Source organism: Canis lupus, chromosome 14 (genome assembly GCF_048164855.1).
Source record: "Canis lupus baileyi chromosome 14, mCanLup2.hap1, whole genome shotgun sequence".
Taxonomy (NCBI): domain Eukaryota; kingdom Metazoa; phylum Chordata; class Mammalia; order Carnivora; family Canidae; genus Canis; species Canis lupus.
In genome coordinates this window covers 54,246,742-54,269,939 of record NC_132851.1, presented here as the reverse complement: position 1 = coordinate 54,269,939, position 23,198 = coordinate 54,246,742, and the positions used below count along the sequence as shown (strand labels likewise).

General features: G+C 35.4%; 1 long non-coding RNA gene and 1 other non-coding gene across 9 annotated transcripts in view; one reads left to right on the top strand and one right to left on the bottom strand.

The window, feature by feature from the left end:
• Positions 1-23,198, bottom strand: part of LOC140604132 (uncharacterized) — a 237,973-nt gene that overhangs the window by 181,469 nt on the left and 33,306 nt on the right. The window lies entirely within an intron of this gene.
• Positions 9,911-10,015, top strand: LOC140604360 (U6 spliceosomal RNA). Its single transcript, XR_012007280.1, has one exon. It is a non-coding gene; the product is annotated as a U6 spliceosomal RNA (small nuclear RNA).

The following is a 23,198-nucleotide window of genomic DNA, read 5'->3' as shown; positions in this document are numbered from 1 at the left end:
TGGATTGAGGTGTAGAGCTAGTATTCCAGACTAGCAAACCCTTGGAGTTCTTTGGTTAGTAGGTAATGGAAATTCCATTTATGTTTTTAACATTTCTCTGTAAGTATCTGTAATTAGTTCATGTTTTAACTGATTGAGAAATCTGGTTATAATTTTGCTTATAGTACACTAACTGAGTTATTTTTAAGTTGTCCTTTGATTTTGAGGTGTGAATTTGAGAGTTCTAACTAATACTATTTAGAACTGAAATACATAAACCTGTAAGCACTGTTCTGACACTTCGGTCATTATACTTCACCTTATTGATGTAGAGGGCAAATCATTACTTTAATTTCTACAAAGACTGTTATTGATATATTATGGAAGATAATTAGATTATGATCTGGCAAGAAAATTTACTTATTTTATACTTCCGCTAATATAATTTGGATACATTGTTCAGGAAAATGAGAAGTTTATAGCAGTATGGAACATCATCACTGGGCAACATGATCTTCAGCTTTACTTTATGTAAAAAAAGAGCTACACACTATTTTCTTAGAAGATTTTATTTATTTATTTGAGAGAAAGAGAGAGAGCAAGCCAGGGGATGGGCAAAAGGAGACAGTAAATCCCAAGCAGACTCTCTTTGAGCTCAGAGCCTGACTCTGGGTTCCATCTCAAAACCTTGAGATCATGACCTGAGTCGAAATTAAGAGTCGGATGTTCAACGAACTGAGCCACCTAGACATCCCTATGCACTATTTTTTAAGTATTTGACATACAACTTAGGTAGAAATGGTTATGTGTTTTAGTAAGAAAATAATCTACTAATATTAGCATTTACTAAATGCATGGAAACTATTCTGGGTATTTGGTATTGCCAACAAAATGTGATCTCAGTATTTTAATGTCTACCATTTTCTGCTACTGTTTCTAGGAAAATTGCAACACATCGCTCCCTTCCTATATTGAAGTCCTTTGTTTGATTTTTTTCCTTTAGTTGATTTTTAAGTGATTTCTGTATAAGATGGTATTCAATGCCTAATAAATATCAATACATTTCCCCAAATAGCTTTTTAATCAACTTCAGTTCAAATTTTCACTTATAATTATTTATAAGAGTGTTTGCCAGAACTCTATGGACAAGTTCACATTTCTGTTTGTCAAATGTTGATTTAGTGTCATTTCTCCTTGTTATCTTATAAGTTGTTTATGAGTCTGGTCAAGCTGGTTTCTTGCTTTATTGTTACAACAGTTTTTCCAAACTTCTTATTCAATCACAGAAATTTACCAACCAAAACCCGAAAACTTTGATGAATCATGGCGTGCATTTTATACACACTTTTCATAGTATCCTCTTACTTCGGTCAGCCTCTGGTTAACCTATTTGGTTATTTGTTGTTGGTATTTTACTAAGAGTCATAATAATGAAAGTTAAGCCATCCAATGTACTTTAATGGAAGACCCATGCCATGGGGAAAAAGACAAAAACTGGTGGATCTTTTAGAAATTAATTTTAGTAATTATGAAAGTTTTCTACAAATCCAAAACTAGAGCAATGCTGAATAAACATAAATTAATACCGACAGATTTTTTGAAGATTTTATTTATTTATTCATGAGAGACACACAGAGAGAGAGAGACAGAGACAGAGACAGAGACAGAGACAGAGAGGTAGAGACACAGGCAGAGAGAGAAGGAACTCCCTCCATGCAGGGAGCCTGAGGTGGGACTCGATCCCAGGACTCCAGGATCATGCCCTGGGCTGAAAGCAGGCACTAAATAACTGAGCCACCCAGGGATCCCCATTTTTTTTAAAGAAATATTTCTACTTTTCCAGGTAAAAAAGTAGTAGTATTTGACATCTACTAGTTGATGAATATTAAAACGTACCCATGATAAAGCAGTTTTTGGTTTCATGTTTTATTTTCTACCAAATTTTCATGATTGCTTTCTTAAAATAAATGTTGAATAGCCATTGCTTCAGATATGGGGACCTGTTCTTGATCTCCATACTATGTTTTGGATACAGCAGCTGCATGATTGGAACTTGTTAATATTTCCCCTTGTTTTACAAATGTTACTTTAAGGAATTATTTTATACTTGGGTAATGCTTAATACTAAGAACTCTGCACAAATAACATATTCAGTTTATACAGCTACAATACAAAATGCTAAATTATTTCCATATTTGATATATTAAGTTTCCATGTTCCTAGCCTTGAAAAAGTTGTTATTGTATTTGCATAGCTGTATATCTGGAAGATCTTTTCCCCAAAATTCTCTGGCCACCTAGAACTTCTTCTAAGTGTTCTTTAAACTGAAGGCTTTATTGATTGTCTGGAACCTAAATGACCTTAATGGGTATCCCCCAATCTTCTCTCTTCTTAGCTTGTTTTGTTTTTTTTTTCACCTCAGTGTGATTATTCACATCTGTTTTTATTCCTTATTTATTATTATTTTTTTATGGACTTCTCCTACCATCTTGAGACTTCCAGGACCTTGTGCCCTCTCTTCCTCCTCAGTTCTAATGGCCTGTGTCCTTCCATAGGATATGCAACATTACCATACATTTTAGACCACAGTCATCAACATCTAGGTAAAAGTGATGCAAACGAAAATAAATCTTATTTTCTTCAGGTCTGTGTACAAATACTTATGATAACATTTTTTACGTACAGTGTAGCCTCATGAAATACTTTGATGTCAACTATTATTTCTCAATTGGCTTTCAAGGTTCTATGTAAAAATGGTGTTATCTCCATTTTTTTAGAGGAGAAAGTGGATACCTAGAAAGTTTATATTACTTGACCAAAATCACTGAGATGATATATCCAATGAATGGGAACTTTATAGTAACTCCAAGCTAAAGCATTTTATGCTACATTGGGGCAATATTCTAATCAGAAATTATTCTTGAAGTGTTACTGAGATCAATTTTTAAGGATATTATCTCTGAGTTTCCCTAAATCTGCAACCTAGGCATGTATGTTTCAGGATTTGCTACCATGTAACTTTAGGGTCCTAGACAGAGGTTGAGGGGGAAATTTTACATCACTAGAGTCAAAAGATATTTATTAAGTGACTTCTCTGGTTGGCATTATGAGGTATTGAAAATAGCTGAAATATGAACTTATGCACACAGAAGTGGAAAGAACTGGGACAGCATCAATAAATGTGGTATTATTACTAAGATATGGTATGTGGTGTACCACATGGTATACCTGCTAAATATGTGATCAATGATTAAGTGAGTCGAAAAGATAAAAAGTGCTTTAGAAACAACTGTAGGTACAATTTGTTGAACACTAGTTATGTCTATATACAAGAAACTGCAAATACACATCTGTATACACACCTACATACATATAGACTTAAAGCAGTCTTTACAAAATGATGTGAATTAGATATACTGTCCCATTCTAATGATTAAGGAATCTGAAAATTTAAAAAAAAAATCAAGAAATGTGTCCAAGGTCACAAGATAGCAAGACACAGAATTAACAGTTAGATCAGTCCTGTCTGTTACCAAAGCCCAGCATGTTTCAATGCCTCAATAAGTGGGGAAACTGCTGTAGGAAAGTCTGTTCAGGAAACCCTCCTGAAATGAGTGAGATATGTTGGGCTTTTAAGCGTTAGTAAAATTGGGATCTATGAAGAGATAGGAGAGAGATTATTAAGAATTGGAACAATAGCAAGCATAATGCACCTAAAGGAATGAAATCTTTATAAGATATTTGAAGTGCAGTGAGAATATAGTGCGGTTGGAATTGTGGTGACACATTAGGAACACAAGCAGATGCAGACAGAAAAGCAAGAGCATTGTTCAGGGCTTATAATATTTTGATTACTAGGTGGAAAACCAAGAAGACTAATTTATGTATCCATTGAAAAAAATTAATAAAATTACTTTAAAAGTCATTAAATTAAAAAAAGTGTTTATAGCAATTTTAGGTTTATAACAAAATTGAGAGGAAGATACAGAAATTTCCCAGATACCTCCTGCCTCCATCCATTCATATTTTCCTATATTTCCAACATCCCCCCCCCACGAGAGTGGTACATTTGTTACAAATGTGTATAATTTTGTACATTTGTTCAACCTACATTGATAAATCATAATTACCCAAAGTCTATAGTTTACCTTAGGGCTAACTCTTGTTATTTTATATTCTGTGGGTTTGGGCAAATGTGTCATGATGCATATCTCTCATTATGATGTCATACAGAGTATAATCACTGCTCTAAAACATCCTCTGTGCTTTGCTTGTTTATCCCCTTTTCCCCTACTTTGCCATTGATAAATTTTAATAAAAAGTATCTTATAATTTGTACTTTAGACTAATTTGATGTTGATGTTCTCTAGGGATGTGAGAAAACATATAATATTTAATTTTTCTTAGTTGTCATTTGGAATAATTCATTCATTCATGCAGCAAATGTAAAAGAAGGATCACAAGAAAAATTGGAAGAAGTCAAATCTCAGTCTTTGAAGAGAGAGAATAGGGCATAAAAAATTATAAGAATTTTTAGTGTAAGTAGTAGGAACACATGTGGTCCCATTCAGTCTACTTTTTCTAAGTACCAGCTAAGAATGAGGTATTAGATTATTAGTTTAATCCTGTTCCAACAGATAGAGAAACTGAGAGAGAAAGCACATTTTAGACAGGGATGAGTTTGATATTATGCTATAAAGTTTTAGGAATCATTTAATTTGTAGGTTTGCCTGAAATATAGAGGTCAATATTTGAAAATTTGAAAATGGTCTTGTTAAGGAGTATAGAATTTAAAGAAGTGATGGTAATGCTTTTCAGCTTGCAGAATATGTTCTTTTGAGGGAAGGAACAGGAGCCTGTGAGGAAAATAAAGACTAATGAGTAAAGCAAAACCAAGAATGTTGCATTTTCATAGACGAAGGACAGTTTATAAATTTTGGAAATATAACACTAACGAATCATTTTAAGTCCTTTGGAAAATGAAAGACATATATACTTTTTATAACTTTTATTTTGTCTTTTGGCTTAAAGAGATTTTGTTATGGTTTTTGTTTGCTTCTCAAGCACATAATTTCCCTCAAAAACTGTAGCCTTCAGAAGAAAGTTCAGATTCCTGTTTAAGATTTGTTTTAAGAGGTTTTGTATAGCATTCTTACAAAACAAAAAATAATGCTTTGCTGTTTAAGAAAGAAAAACTTGAAACAGCTAAGAAAAATAATTTTTACAAAAATTACATTTTCTAAAACAGCATGTTATGAAAATGTGATCCACTATTTCTTTATACAAGGATTTTCAAAAAATGCATGAAATTTCTAATATCTCAGGAACGACACAATAAAAAATTATGATATGGACGAATTGTACAGCTCCCATTAATCATGACAATCTATGTTAGCAGAATCATCTTTTTTTAATATTTTATTTATTTATTCATGAGAGATACTGAGAGAGAGAGAGAGAGAGAGAGGCAGAGACACAGGCAGAGGGAGAAGCAGGCTCCATGCAGGGAGACCATCGTGGGACTCGATCCCAGGTCTCCAGGATCATGCCCTTGGCTGAAGGTGGCGCTAAACCGCTGAGCCACCCAGGCTGCCCAAGAACCAACTTTCTTAAAATGTTTAAAGCACTATTGCCTAAAACTTACTGTTTTGAGTTGCTATAATTTTTCATGTACAATTACTTACCTGATACTAAGAATATATCCTAAGTTTACAAAGAAATAGGTAATAACCACAAAATTGACTTGGTACATACCTTCCCTTAAGGAATTTATAGATGATGGTTCTAAAGTATGAATTGTTTTTTATAGCATGACATGTAAAGTTGAATTGTGTGATCTGAAGTCCATAAAAACATTTCTTTTTTTTTCATCAAAACATTTCTAAGGCCAAATTGTCTTCCTGAAATTGCTATGCACATTTCACATTGCTTTATATACTTTAATTCTATTTTACTCCAATTCCCTGAAAAAATTGTCAAAATGCTGCCGTAGGCTATGCAGCATAAGTCATAGAAGAGTCCCATGCCATTGATGATTGCTGCCCAGAGAAATTTGATAATTCTAGGTCATATGTTTATGTATCATTTTTATATATGTATAATATCATGCATATATATGCATAATGTATATATTTAATATCACATTCAGTAACAGTTTTATTTTCTGTGTTTATCCTCATAACCTCCTTTCAGAGCAGTTTAAAAACAAGACAAACCAAAGATATATCTCTCTACTGTTCAGATACCATAGTAATGGCTTAGTTATAGAAGCATGGGAGATGCTGAATCACTAAGTAGTCCAAAATTGGTATGTTATTGGCTTAAAATTAAGACACCTGAGTGTAATAACTTGGAGTTTTTAGTAGAACTCTGTGTCTTTATTTAGTAAAACTACATATCTTTCTTAAGTCATATGATTACGGTGTTAATTAAATATGCAATTAAATATCAAGGGCAAAAGATTAGCATCGGTCTTCATAAAAGTATTTTTGAATTATAACATAGATTTATGGGCTATATTTGGTGAAAGTATTGCTAGAAGTGGAGTGAACTTGAGGACTTAAAACATACTGATAGGTTACTTTGGAAAACAACTCCTACAAATTCATGAGTAATTAAAATTGGGAAACTGAAGTGAGCACAGAGAAATGTTTTTGTAATTCTGGAAATGGCAATGGGTGGATAGATGTTTGTAATGCAACTGATGGTTTTCTCTAGAAAAATCTAGAGAGAAAAAAAAAAAAAAGAAAAAAAAAGATAATACAAGACCATGGGCTATCTGGGGAAGATGGAGTAACAGGACCTAAGCTCATCTCCTCCCATGGATACAACTAGACAACACCTATATCAGTGTAAATTACTCAGAAAATGACCCAAAGTCTGGCAGAACAGACTGTTCATAGCCAAATGTAGAGAACTGGCCACATCAAAAAGGGTAGAAAAGACAGAGACATGGTCAGGAGCTAAATGGATCCATGGGACTGTCCCAAGAGAAAAGAAAGAGTCCCTCACACCAGGCATCCCAGGCACAGGGAAACACACAAGGAAGATGAATCGCCATCTTTGAAAATCAGAGGAGCATAAATTTGCAAATTCTGTGATCAGCAGGGTTAATACCTGGAACTTTAAAAATCAGCAGGCTTGCTCTAGGAGACTTGGGAGAGTAAGGAGAAATGGAGTCCCCACCTTTAAAGAGATAGCACAACAGATAGCCCCATAGAAATACAACATAGAAGTAGAAGTTTGTAAACTGCTTGATGTATTTTGAAAGGAGATTTGTTTACTAATCTTAAAGCATATGCTGGAGGATCAGGGATCATTGGGAGACTTCTCCAGGAACAAAGGTGATGGTAGACCCCATTTCCCTTCTCTGTCTGACAGCCTAGGTACACAGACATCTGCAGGGACCAAAATAGCACACTTTCCACCTAGCTTGATAACAGCACCCCAATTCCATGCTTCTATGGCTCTGTCTCCTCTAAGCCCCCCAATGTTGATAGGAATTTTGGGTGGCTGCAGTGTAGAACTTGGCTGTCACTGCATAACTAGCATTCTTCTCTAGACCCACTCTCTCCATCCCTGTCACAAGAGCTTTCTAAAGTGGTTTCAGGTCTTCTCCCACAGCAGATCTGCTAAAATCTTTTTAAAATTGCACCCCACCTCTGCATTTTCCTGAGACCTGTCCATTCCAATACACCCTTGGCAAGAGTACATCCAAAGCAGTGCCATAAGCTGGTTGTGTGCAAGTGGCCCAGACAGGGTTTAGTACTGCCAAAAGGTGACTCTTTCCCCAGGGAGAAGAGAAGATAATGATACACACTAGTCCCACTTCAGTCCTAGAAATGGGCTGGAGAGGGACATCTTGCCTGATTGTAAGCCCCAAAGTGTCAATGAAAATTTCTCAGGACACAGCAAAGGGAAAGCACCCTGCAGTTTGGTGCTACTGTAGCTCTGGCAAATGTCTAATCTGTATCAATACAGTCCAAGGAAACCCCAGACTAGCCCACTAACAACACGGGGAACAAAATCTGCCTGCAATAAGCAAAGAGAGCTATTGGAGATGACAGGACTAAAGGTAAACCCAGCTCAGTCATAACAGAAGGGCACATGCAACACATAGAAGACATTCCTGAAGTGCCAGGTTCTGGTGAACAGGGGACATCACACTTCAGGGCACTAAGGGACCTCTTATTCACAAGGCCATTACCATCAAGAGTAGGAGATATAGCCAACTTTCCTAACACATAAAAACAGACACAGAATTGGACAAAATGAGGAGACAGAAGAATATGCCCCAAATGAAAGAACAGGACAAAATTAAACAAGAGAGCCAAACAAAATACAGATAAGACCTATGCTTGTTAGAGAAAGCAATGGTCATAAAGATACTCACTGGACTTGAGAAAAGAGTACAGAACATCAATGAGACTATTAGAAGGGATAGAAAACATAAAAAGAACCAGAGATGAACTCAATAACTGAAGTTAAAAATACATTAGATAAAACAAACAGAAGGCTAGAGGAAGCAAAAGAATATAACAGCAACCTGAAGGACAGGGTAATAGGAAGCAATCAAGTTGAACAGAAGAGAGAGAAAAAAATTAAAAAATGAAAATAGACTTAGGTAAATTGGCAACACCATCAAGGGTAAAAACATTCCCACCACTGGGATCTGAGAAAAAGAAGAAGAGAGAAAAGGGAGAAAAATATGTTTGATGAAATAATAGCTACTTCCCAAATCTGGAAAAGGAGACAGAAATCCAGATCCAGTTGGGACAGAGAGCCCCTAACAAAATCAATCCAAAGAGGTCCACATCAAGGCACATAATAAGTAAAATGGTAAAAAGTAGTGATAAAGAGAGAATTTAAAAGCAGCAAGACAAAAGAAAATAGTTACATACAGAGGAAACCCCAAAATGCTATCAATTGATTTTTCAGCAGAAACTTTATAGGCCAGAAGAGAATGGCATGATATACTCATAGTGTTGAAATCAAAGCAACAACAACAACAAATTGCAGTCAAGAATACTCTAACCAGCAAAGCCATCATTCAGAATAGGAGAAATTAAGTTTCCCAGACAAAGTTAAATGAATTCATGACTACTAAACCAACCTTATAAGAAATGTTAAAGGAGACTCTTTGAAGGGGAAAAAAAGACCATAAATAGGAGCAAGAAAAGTAAGAAGCACAAAAGTAGTAAAATAATTATATCTATAAAAATCAAAGGAGTCACAAAGTAAAAGAACGTGAAGGATAAAGAAGATATGATCTATCTATTGTCTACAGATATATAATAGAATATTACTCAGCCATAAAAAAGAATGAAACCTTACCATTTGCAACAGCATGGGTGGAGCTAGAAAGTATTATGCTAAACAAAATGAATCATTCAGAGAAAGGTAAATACCATATGATTTCATTTAAGAAACAAAACAAATGAACAAAGGGGGAAAAAAAGAGAAAGAGACAAAAACCAAGAAATATATACTTAACTATAGAGAACAAACTGATGGTTACCAGAGGGGAGGTGGGTGGAATAATGGGCCAAATAGGTGATGGGGATTAAGGGGTGTACTTGTGATGAGCACTGGGTGTTGTATGGAAGTGCTGGCTCATTGTATTGTACACCTGAAAGTAATATTGCACTGTATGTTAACTAACTGGAATAAATATGTAAAAGTGTAATAAAAATAAATATGTAAAAAAAACCCACAAAGAATGGTGGCTTTGAATGACACATTGGACCAGATGGATCTAACAGTATATTCAGAACATTCCCTCCTAAAACAACAGAATACACAATCTTCTCAAGGGCACATGGAATATTCTCTAGAGTAGAACACATTAGGTCACAAAACAGGCCCCAATGAATTAAAAAAAGACTAAAGTCATACCATGCATCTCTTCCAATCCCAATACTATGAAACTGGAGTACTTGCTTTGGTGGCACATATACTAACTGTGATGACACAGAGAATATTAGCATGGCCCCAACACAGGGATGACACAATGCTATGAAACTAGAAATCAACTACAAGAAAAAATCTGGAAATAACACATATATGTGGAGGTTAAATAATAGTAAACAATGAATGAGTCAACCAAGAAATCAAATGAAAACACAATGGTCAACATCTTTCAGATGCAGCAAAAGTAGATCTTAGAGGGAAGAATATAGCAAAGCAAGCCTATCTCAAAAAGCAAGAAAAATTTCCAATAAACAACCTAACCTTATACCTAAAAGACTAGCAAAGGATCAAATAAACCCCAAAACCAATAAGTGGAAGGAAATAATAAAGATTAGAGTAGAAATAAGTAAACTAGAAACTAAGGAAACAATAGAACAGATGAAGAAACCAAGATGTGGTCCTTTGGTAAATCTTTAGTCAGATGAGAAAGAGAGAGAGAGAGAGAGAGAGAGAACTACAGGCCAGTATCTCTGATGAATAATAGATGCAGAAATCCTCAAAAAAATATTAGCAAACTGGATCCACTAATACATTAAAAAAATTATTTACCACAATCAAGTGGGATTTATTCCTGGGATGCAAGGTGGCTCAATATTCACAAATCAATTGATGTGATACATAACATCAATAAGAAAAAGGATAAAAACACTATGATCATTACTATAGATGCAGAAAATGCATTTGACAAAGTACAACATCCATACATGATAATAATCCCCACAAAGTAGATTTAGAAGGATTCATCTCAACTTAATAAAGACATATATGAAAAAAAACCATAAGTAACATCAATGGTGAAAAACTCAGAACTTTTCCCCTAAGATCAGAAATAAGACAAGGTTGTCCACTTTTACCACTTTTATTCAACATAGTACCAGAAGTCCTAGCCACAGCAATAAGACTAGAAAAATAAATAAGACATTTAAATTGTTATGGAAGAAATAACACTTTCACTATATACTGAATTACATGATACTATACATGGAAAACCCTAAAATCTCCACCAAAAAGCTATCAGAACTTATATATGAATTCAGCAAAGTTGCAAAGTAAGAAGTTAATACTCAAAAATGAGTTGCATTTCTGTACACTAATAATGAAGTAGCAGAAAGAGAAATTAAGAAAACTATTCCACTTACCATTGCACCAAAAAGAATAAAATATCTGGGAATAAACTTAACTAAGGAGGTGAACGATGTATACTCTGATAAGTATTAAACATTAATAAAAGAAATTGAAGATAACACAAACAAATGGAAAGGTATTCCATGCTCATGGATTGGAAGAGTAAATATTGTTAAAATGTCTATTCTACCTAAAACAATCTACATATTTAATTTAATCCCTATTAAAATACCAACATCATTTTTCACAGAACCTGAGGAGAAAATGCTAAAATTTGTATATGATCACAAAAGCCTGTAATAGCCAAAGCGTTCTTGAAAAGAAGAACAAAACTGGAGGTATGACAATCCCAGATTTCTAGATATACTACAAAACTGTGGTAATTGAAACAGTATGGTATTGGCACAAACATAGACACAAAAATCAATGGAACAGAATAGAGAGCTCAGAAATAAGCCCACAATTATATGGTCGATTCATCTTTGACAAAGGAGACAAGAATATGCAGTGGGAAAAAGACAGTTTTTCCAACAAATGGTATTGGGAAAACTGGATAGCTACATGCAAAAGGATGAACCAGACCACTTTCTTTCACCATATGGAAAAATAAACTTAAAATGGATTAAGTACCTAAATGTGAGACCTGAAACCACAAAATTTGTAGAAGATAGCACAGGCAGTAAATTCTCTGACATCATCCATAGTGACATTTTTCTAGATAAATCTCCTTAGGGAAGGGAAGCAAAAGCAAAAATAAACTATTGAGACTACATCAAAATAAAAACTTTCTGCACAGCAAAGGAAGAAATCAACACAACAAAAAGACAGTTGACCAAATGGGAGAAGGTATTTGTAAATGAAAAATCCAATAAATGTTAGTATCCATAATATATAAAGAACTTATACAACACCAAAATGAAAAAAAAAATAATTCAATTGAAAAATGGGTGGAAGACATGAACAGAAATTTCTCCCAAGAAGACATACACATGGCCAGTAGACATATGAAAAGATGGTCACTATCACTCATCACCAGGGTATAGCAAATCAAAACTACAGTGAAATATCATCTCACATCTTTTAGAATGACTAACATCAAAACCAAAAGAAATAAATGTTGGCAAGGTTGTGGGAAAAAAGGAACCCATGTACACTGTTGGTGGGAATGCAAATTGGTGCATCTACTGTGGAAAATAGTATGGATCTTCCTCAAAAAATTAAAAATAGAATTACCATATGATCTAGTAATTCTACTACTGTGTATCTACCCCCAAAATATGAAAACACTAACTCAAAAAGATGTGTATATCTTTATATTTATTGCAGCATTATTTACAGTTGCAAAATTATGGAAGCACCCTAAATGTCCTCAATAGCATGAAATATTACTCAGCCATTAAGAAGGATGAAATCTTGCTATTCGTAAAATATGGATGGAGCTAGAGAGTATTATGTTAAGTGAAATAAGTCAAAGAAAGACAAATACCTTAAGATTTCACTTATATATGGAATTTAAGAAACAAAACAAATGGAACAAAAAACAAAGGAAAAAAGGAGACAAACCAAACAGACTTTTTAATGAAAAAAAATAGATTTATTTATTTGAGAGAGAGAGAGTATACAAATTGGGAGAGGGGCAGAGGGAGAGAATCTCAAGCAGACTCCATGATGAGTGTTGAACCTGACACAGGGCTTAGTCCCGTGACCTGAGATCATGACCTGAGCCAAAACAAGAGTTGGCCACTCAACCAACTGAACCATCCAGGCACCCCCTGCTCCAAATAGACTCTTAACACAGAGAACAAACTGATGGTTACCAGAGGGACGGGAGGTAGGAGGGGGGATGACTGAAATAGGTAAAGGAGATTAATAGGGTGATGAGTACTTAATAACACACATAATTGTAAAGTCACTATATTATTCACTTGAAATTAATATTACATTATATGTTAACTCTAGTGGAGCTAAAATTAAATACTACACACATACATACATACCACACCCCATAATCTGCTGAATATGCTGAGAGAGCAGATCAATAGCAGAATAGATCTACAGAAAGATGTCATATTTGGACATGGGCACCTTTCTTTTTTTTTTTTTTTGACGTGGGCACCTTTCTATATGGAAAATGACAGTTTAAGATAGGACATGGCGAGATCTATGTGCAGCAACTGGGTAGTATATTTATAAAGATCAGAAAAGAAAAAGATTATTGATTTTTTTTTAAAGTTAAGACCTTGTAACAAAAATACTATTTTGAGAAACCAAATTGAGACTACTGTTCTATTTTCAGAGGTTTTATAAACCATAATAAGAATACAGAACATCAGAGAATGATGAGAAAAATAACTACCATATGATCCAGAAAGTCCACCTCTGGGTATTTATCAGAAGAAAATAAAAACACTAACTTGAAAAGTTATCTTCACCTCCATGTTCACTAAAGGATTATTTATAGTGGCCAAGACATGGGAATAACAGTAAGTGTCCATCAACAGATTAATAGATAAGGTAAATAGAATATTACTCAGCCATAAAAAGAAGGAAATTTTGCCACTTGTGACAACATGGATGGACCTCAAGGGTATTATGTGAGCTGAAATGAGTCTGAAAGATAAAGACAAATACCTTTTGATCTCACTTATATATGGAGTCTGAGAAATGAAACAAAACAAAGCAAAACCCGAGCTCATAGAGAGAGAATAGTGGTTGCCAGATGTAGAGAGTGGGAAGTAGACGGTGGGCAAAATGGGTGAAGAGGATCTAAAGGTACAAATTTCCAATTATAAAATAAATAAGTCAAGGGGATGCAATGTGCCATATGGTGATTATAATTAATATTGTACTGTATATTTGAAACTTAAGAGTAGGTCACATCAGTTCACATCAGGTGCCACCTTGGGTTACAGGTTTCAAGAATTTGGAAAGGGGAATTTTCTATCCTGATAATGGCCTTGGCAGTGTTCTCAGCTGCCAGTACGAGGTGGTAGGCACAGGTCTAAGCCAGCTTTTGTGGCCATGCTGAATAATAAGCCTGAGATGCTGTCCTCCTTCGCTACAAAGCCCTGGACACTCACCAACCAACCAGCTTTCCTGGTTGTACCTACTATGTGCAGGCCTTTAGAAGAACAGGTCACTTCCTTAGGTACTTTTAAAAAAGTATTGGAGGGAAAGTTAATACTGAAGGCAAAACTAATAACGTTCTGATAAACCAAAGCCGAGGCACTTGACCAAGGTCACGGACCCTAGAAGGGTAGTTTCAGGATTTAAATACATTAATCTGAGTTAAAATACAAATCTTTCAGGAAGGCTAAATTCAGTGGGACCTGGCCAGTACCAGTGTAGTTTCTTGCTCCTCTGCAACTTGTACTCTTGGCTCCATATTCATCTCATGTTCCTAGACAGCAGCTACTCATACTGATCTCTAGGATGTTTCATATGCTTCCAACACTCTGTCCAGCCCTTCTCCTTCACCTAGCTGATTGTTGGCCACTCGTTTGTTCTCAGCATTAAAAAAAAAAAAAAAGTCAACTTATTGGGGAGGATAGATTATTTGCCCACTCTACTAATATATCTGAATCTGAATATATATATATATATATATATATATATATATATATATATACACATACATATTTGTGCACACAAACTGAGTGTGGATATTTCAGAGAGTCAAGCTTCAGGTATAGAAACAGACCAGCAGGAGTTACAAATTAAGAGGTCTATTGGAGGGAATTCCTTTGAAGGATTGTGGAGGTTGGTTGAGAAAAGGCGGAATTACATGAGGCAGGGTCAGGAAAGGCAGGCTGGAACCCTGCTGGCTATGGCTGAAACTACTGTCCATAGATGCAATTTCTTCTTCATCAGGGAAGCCTCAGCTCTGATCTTAAGGCATTTCAAATGATTAAACCAGCCCATTCAGATTATCTGGGAAAAATCTTTTTTACTTAAAATCAACTAATCGTAGATTTTAATCGCATCTTTGATTAAACACCTTCACAGCAACACCTACATTAGTGTTTGACTGACTAACCAGGGACCGTAGCTTAGCAAAATTCACACATTAAAAAATTATCATAGGGCAGGGCAGCCCGGGTGGCTCAGCGGTTTAACGCTGCCTTTGGCCCAGGGTGGATCCTGGAGTCTCAGGATCGAGGCCCACGTCGGGCTCCCTGCATGGGGCCTGCTTCTTCCTCTGCCTGTGACTCTGCCTCTCTCTCTCATTCTGTGTCTCTCGTGAATGAGTGAATAAAATCTTAAAAAAAAAAATTATCATAACATTTCACATAGTATGTAAGTTTAGGAGTCAACATTATATTTACTTAATGCCACATCTCTTTTTTTTTCAATATTGTTAGCATCTATATCCAGGATTGAGTTTTTGGATCCTTGGAGACTAAAAAATTACAATGAATTAATAAGTATTATTATGATTTTTTGAATGTTCATGAAAATCATTGAAGTTATGAAACATCTGTTTTATATAACTGAACTAATTATTCAGACATATTTACTCTTATTTTGTGGTTTTAATATTTAACATAACCATAACCAATTTTTTCAGCATCCTGGGGGAACTTTTTTTATTACATTGCTATTCTTCTGGGAAATATTTAATATATATGTATGTGTAAGTATATTCATATATGTATATTACATATATGTGTACCAATCTGTTTAAGCTATTAATATACATTTTATTCCTGTCTTATGTTCTCAGCCAATGAGAGCTAGTAAACAAAACTGTTGTACCTATTATTGGTCAAAAATTTTCTTACACCATACAACCAACACTTAGGCCATGAATGCTAGATTCAGTTATCTTAAATTCAGTAAGATGTGGAGTTTCTGTTGTTTACTGTGGCTTCCAGTTAATATTTTCTAATTTAACATTTTTTGCACTCTAGTGCCCCCCCCAAAAAAGTGTACTAGTGATAGTATAATGCATAGTGATAGTTTAATGCATCCAAAAAGTAAAGTTCAAAAGATTTAAGGAATATATACCACACACAGAGATAAAGTTGAATTGGAAATTGGGGTTTATAGAATTCCTCACACATGCTAGAGATTCAATAAATATCACTTCTTCCAGTAGCATTACTCATTAATTATAGAAAATGTAGCTGGGAGCATCTATGGTCTAAGGCATGCATTTTCTTTCTTTTTTTTAAATACATTTATTTTTTATTGGTGTTCAATTTACCAACATACAGAATAACGCCCAGTGTTCATCCCGTCAAGTGCCCCCCTCAGGCCCGTCACCCATTCACCCCCACCCCCCCCCCGCCCTCCTCCCCTTCCACCACCCCTAGTTCGTTTCCCAGAGTTAGGAGTCTGCATGCTCTGTCTCCCTTTCTGATATTTCCCACACATTTCTTCACCCTTCCCTTATATTCCCTTTCACTATTATTTATATTCCCCTAATGAATGAGAACATATAATGTTTGTCCTTCTCCGACTGACTTACTTCACTCAGCATAATACCCTCCAGTTCCATCCACATTGAAGCAAATGGTGGGTATTTGTCATTTCTAATGGCTGAGTAATATTCCATTGTATACATAAACCACATCTTCTTTATCCATTCATCTTTCGATGGACACCGAGGCTCCTTCCACAGTTTGGCTATTGTGGACATTGCTGCTAGAAACATCGGGGTGCAGGTGTTCTGGTGTTTCACTGCATCTGTACCTTTGGGGTAAATCCCCAACAGTGCAATTGCTGGGTCGTAGGGCAGGTGTATTTTCAACTCTTTGAGGAACCTCCACACAGTTTTCCAGAGTGGTTGCACCAGTTCACGTTCCCACCAACAGTGTAAGAGGGTTCCCCTTTTTCCACATCCTCTTCAACATTTGTGGTTTCCTGCCTTGTTAATTTTCCCCATTCTCACTGGGGTGAGGTGGTATCTCACTGTGGTTTTGATTTGTATTTCCCTGATGGCAAGTGATGTGGAGCATTTCCTCATGTGCTTGTTGGCCATGTCTATGTCTTCCTCTGTGAGATTTCTCTTCATGTCTTTTGCCCATTTCATGATTGGATTGTTTGTTTCTTTGGTGTTGAGTTTAAGAAGTTCTTTATAGATCTTGGAAACTAGCCCTTTATCTGATATGTCATTTGCAAATATCTTCTCCCATTCTGTAGGTTGTCTTTGAGTTTTGTTGACTGTATCCTTTGCTGTGCAAAAGCTTCTTATCTTGATGAAGTCCCAATAGTTCATTTTTGCTTTTGTTTCTTTTGCCTTCATGGATGAATCTTGCAAGAAGTTACTGTGGCCGAGTTCAAAAAGGGTGTTGCCTGTGTTCTCCTCTAGGATTTTGATGGAATCTTGTCTCACATTTAGATCTTTCATCCATTTTGAGTTCATCTTTGTGTCTGCTGCAAGAGAGTGGTCTAGTTTCATTCTTCTGCATGTGGATGTCCAATTTTCCCAGCAACATTTATTGAAGAGACTGTTTTTCTTCCAGTGAATAGTCTTTCCTCCTTTTTCCAATATTAGTTGACCATAAAGTTCAGGGTCCACTTCTGGGTTCTCTATTCTGTTTCATTGATCTATGTGTCTGTTTTTGTGCCAGTACCACACTGTCTTGATGACCACAGCTTTGTAGTACAACCTGAAATCTGGCATTGTGATGCCCCCAGATATGGTTTTCTTTTTTAAAATTCCCCTGGCTATTTGGGGTCTTTTCTGATTCCACACAAATCTTAAAATAATTTGTTCTAACTCTCTGAAGAAAGTCCATGGTATTTTGATAGGGATTGCATTAAACGTGTATATTGCCCTGGGTAACATTGACATTTTCACAATATTAATTCTGCCAATCCACGAGCATGGAATATTTTTCCATCTCTTTGTGTCTTCCTCAATTTCTTTCAGAAGTGTTCTATAGTTTTTAGGGTATAGATCCTTTACCTCTTTGGTTAGGTTTATTCCTAGGTATCTTATGCTTTTGGGTGCAATTGTAAACAGGATTGACTCCTTAATTTCTCTTTCTTCAGTCTCATTGTTAGTGTATAGAAATGCCACTGATTTCTGGGCATTGATTTAAGGCATGCATTTTCCTTAGTAGATTCAAAGAAATAAGAAGAATGACCACCAATATGCAAAGCAGGAACTTAGAGCTAATTTACTAAAAGTGCCTTTGCTAGAGATGCTTTGCCCCTCCTCTCCACTCCAGGCATAATATGATATGCAAGTCCTGAGACATTTTTAATGTGAACATTGTTCTCTATGCATTGGGTGGGAAATGTTGGGTGGTTAGGGAAAAAGGTAACAGAGCAGTTTATATAATTATACAATATATAAATAACAAACTACAATTTCAAGGAGTTGTCACCTGAGACGTGAGCATATGATACCTGTCAAGCGCACTGTAAGGACAGCAGCAAAGGGGCTGTCATCAGAATATATTGAAATTCGCAAAAGAGAGGTACAGATAAGAAGCAGAAAGAGGTGGGTTTGATTTGATCTCAAAGGAAGGGTTGAGTTTGCCTAAACAAAGAGGAGTGAAGCCTCTAGTTGGAGGGAGAAATATTATGCAGGCTTTAGGGTCCCTGTGAAAAGGGCAGCCTGGTTGCCTTTGAAGATCTGGGTGCAGGACAGTAGGGGATGAGGTTGAAACAGTGGGCTGTGGCCAAACTGTGGAGGAACATACATATCAGAAAACAGAGTTGGAATTTATCCTTATAGGTAATGATTCCTCAGAGAAGCATCAGCACAGTGAGTGGTGACAAGAATAATTGAACATGAGAATTTGAGAGAACACTTTAACTTAATAAATGTATCAGATGTATCACTTACCATAATGGACAGAATAAAATGATTTATTTTAGTGCTGGTAGTAACACATGAAGCCAGTGTTCTAATGAAAATGATTTGGCTTAATGAATTAACTTGTAAACCTACTGGACAAGATATATAATGCTATGTCAGGTATTAGGCTTCGCACACTGCCACTTTTCAAAAAATGAAATGTAATAATGGGACTTGTCAAGACTCTGAAGTAATAAATGTCATTAAACTCAGAAGACAAGGAGATCGCTTCACTTTCATTTGCCCAGGGACCTGAAGTCCCAATGTCTGAGGAAAACCTAAAAGCCTGTTAATAAATTTATATTTAAAAGAATGAATACATTAGTTAATGCCTGATTCAGATCTCCCCATCATTAAGGACAGGGAGTGTGTCTTACGGTGATTGGTCTCTCAAAGATGTATAGAAAAAACACCCTTCTCCTAATCACTGAATTAAAAAGAATTCTCTAGCACTAGTTTAATCACTACCCTATAATCAAATCAGGCATGAAATCAAGTTTTGATTATATATTATTCTTCCTATTATGAACAAATTGCCAAATCACTAGGAACGCCCCTAAGTATGGGGGAGGATGGCAAAGGATGGGCGAGGCAAACAGTTTATTTAGTAAAACAGAGAAATACAATTAAATTTCTGTGAAATTTACAAAGTTATTAATTTTTTTTTTTTTTGCGGAGGTGGGGGGACTTTCCTGAAAGAACTTAGATTACTCCCTACAATACATCTTAAGTCTACCCTAAAGGGCTGCCATCAAGTAGAGAAATAAAACTACTTGTTTTGTAAGAAATCTCTGCCCAAATGCTTCAAAATATAGCACCTTCTTTTAAAGCAAAGAGAAGGGCTTTCTAGTTGTCTATATTCTTATTTGATCTTCCAAATAAAAGTATTACTTGCTACTGCATTATTTTTCTTAAGATCTTTATGGAAAAAAAATGGAATCTTGGTTATCTTTATATACCCCCTCCTACTACAGGGGTTACCATGATTACAGTGCAATTAAATATTACTTAAGTGACAAAAATAAGCTTTTATTATGTCTCTTTAGTGTAAATATTCTAAAAGTTTAGTAAGCTCTTATTTTTAAAATAGTTCCTTGTACTTGAAGATGATTCTGTCCAAAATTTTTAGTTCTGAGAAGATTTTTGGTTCTCATCATATAAATGACAGCATAACTGAACATATGATTCTAGGGATATGTACTTTTTTCCTTCAAGATTTGGATATAACAATATCTTTTTCTGATAAATTGAACAAATTGTAGGCCAAACATTTCTCTACCCACTTTCAGCCAGTATCCTTTTATTTTTAAAGTTATTGTCACTTCTCAAGCTCAATATTTTATTCTTGTTGTTCACTTGACCATAGTTTATCCTGATGCCCCTCTCTGTCCATTGTTGATTTCTGTGATTATTCTCATTAAATCATTCCAGTCACAGTCCTTAAATAGCCTTTTTGAAATGAATTACAAATTATTCTTTACCCTGTATCTATACTTGGAATAAAATGCCCTGTAGAAATAATATGATTTTGGAGGGTCAACTGTGTAATTTTTTTTATGGATAGCATAATATTCAATTCAATGTTTTGCATATAATTGTCCTACCAAAAAATCTGCAGGGATCCCTGGGTGGCGCAGCGGTTTGGCGCCTGCCTTTGGCCCAGGGCGCGATCCTGGAGACCCGGGATCGAATCCCACGTCGGGCTCCCGGTGCCTGGAGCGTGCTTCTCCCTCTGCCTATGTCTCTGCCTCTCTCTCTCTCTGTGACTATCATAAATAAATAAAAATTAAAAAAAAACTATCAAAAAATCTGCATAACTCAATAAATGATTAAACAATTCGTCTGCCAATCACTCGCCCTATTTTATAAAAAAAAATAAAGTTAGTAATGCATTTTTTTTCTAATTTTTAACACCTTCTATCCATTTAATAAAGCATACTTGGTTATGTTGAACGATGGTATATTGTTGAATTGATGCAGGGACACAACAGATGACCAATAATTCTTTTTTAAATTGAATGACTTGATGTGCCAATTAAAAATCTTGTTTGATTTCTAGTTTTGAGAAGATTTAATTCATTAGAGCTCTGCTAGCCTGAGAGGGTACTTTCTCCCATCCTTAGTACCTGCCTGCTGACATCTTGAACAGGTAAAGTATATAAATCCTGTAATGGGAAAATAGGTCTTATAATGGTGATGTGAAAAACAAGCTTCTGTAATCAAACATCTCTTAATTTCCCATTTGCTAATTAGTAGCTGTTATAACAAGGATATGAATCTCATTTTTCTTATCTTTAAAATGGAATGTACCTTTTCCATACAGTTGTTTTAAGAATTTAATGTGACTATGTAAGTTAAGAATTTGGCATGGTGATTGGCCCTAAACATGACCTTATGTAGAAGAAAATATTTTTATAATTAATTTTTTTCTTCTTATAAAATCACTTTTAATTAGAGGTTTAAATAAGAATAGTTACAGAAAACCAAAAAGCTTTTTGCTTTTAAAAACATATGTAAAGAATTTTATTATTATTATCATTTTAAACCATTGACATTCAGCTAATTTCTGGAGATTTTTTTGTTCAGATATTGTACCTTTACTAGGTTACTTACAAAATGACTTACAGGAGCAAATTCTAAAAATCCTCCCATTAAGGTCTTCATAAGAACCTGTGTTAGTGAAGCAACTAACCGTGAACTTGCTACCAATTTCTGTGACCCATGACAGACTAAGCAAATGGTCTTTTTCAAAATGAGCATATGGATATTCATCACTCATTTTAATACTTGCTGTACACCTTCTTACTTTCTCTCACCTAATAGGGCTTTAGATTTCATGTTATTGGGAGTTGTAAAAATAAATAAATAATTTTAAAAGCCCCATTGGTCTCTCAAATATAGTTTAAAAAGACACTAGTACTGTAAGTGGAAACACTGAATTGGAATTACCATTCTAAATTTTGTATAGAAGAAGCTCTTAGATTTTTTTTTTCACTTTGAAAAATGGCTTAGAATCCCATGGATCAGTGCCTTAAAGAGCTAAAAGTTTACTACCCACTTTGAAGTTTAATTAGCATTCTAGCAATCAAACCTTGTTTCTTCTTTCCTCTTGTCCTACTTCATATTGATAACAGGGAGAACTCTACCAACCATGCACAGCCCCTTACCCACACTTCAGTTAAGTTCTTCCTACCTGACCCATGAAGCTAGGACTACCAAACTGCAACTTTCCTCCATGTACAGAGATACTTTTGAAACATTGTATGATGTAATTTTTTTAAAAGATTTTATTTATTTATTCATGAGAGGCACAGAGAGACAGAGAAGCAGAGAGACAGGCAGAGGGAGAAACAGGCTCCATGCAGGGAGCCCCACGTGGGACTCTATCCTGGGACCCCAGCATCATACCCTAGGCTGAAGGTGGTGCCAAACCACTGGGCCACCAGGGCTGCCCCTGATGTAAAATTTAATGTTATTTTCAAGTAGATTAAGGTGCCTCCAGAGTACCCATATTGATAAACAGCCTACTCTTATACAGATGATGGTTTTCTATTTAAAAAAAATATATAAAAATCAAGCAGTGCACATATTTGGATGCAACAAACACCTCCCTTACTATATAGAATTTTCAAAAGACTCCACAGGATCCCTGCCTTCATGGGCTCTGCAGTAGCAGGCCTATTTACTCCTACTGTGGCAAGCATATGTCTTCAATGTTCACGTTCGGTTTACAGCTTTGTCAGGCATCAATTGCAGCAAATGTCTGCTTTTCTGTATTTGATTATATCTTTTGTTCATGCTTTTCCTCCAAGCCTTTGAGTCAGAGGTTCTCAAGGACTAACACAGGAAAGGGCAAATGGAAAGTGAGATATGCACACGGCTTACATTCTCAGACCTGGTCTAGCCCCTAACATGGCTCACCAGATCAGGGATCACTGAGTTTTCTATCCTTTGAACCCAATCCAAATATATTTGGTATAAAATTGACCTCTACATTGGGCAGTTAATATAAACACATTGCTAGCTTTACTTTTCTTAGCAGACATCTATTGAGATTTTTTTTCACTCTTTAGCATAGGTAAGCCATAGGATAATAAGTACATATACAAATTCTTAGGATTTTAACTTTAGCATCTTATTGAATTTTTATGTAACAACATAAAGCAGCTCAAATCTCCATGTTGACAAAGACAAGATTTCTGTTACTATTGGTTACACACAACATTTTTCATTTATTTATATTATCAGCTCCTCTCGCAGGCTAATGTTTATATTCACCCTAGACCTTGATCTCTAGGAAACAGAATCTGAG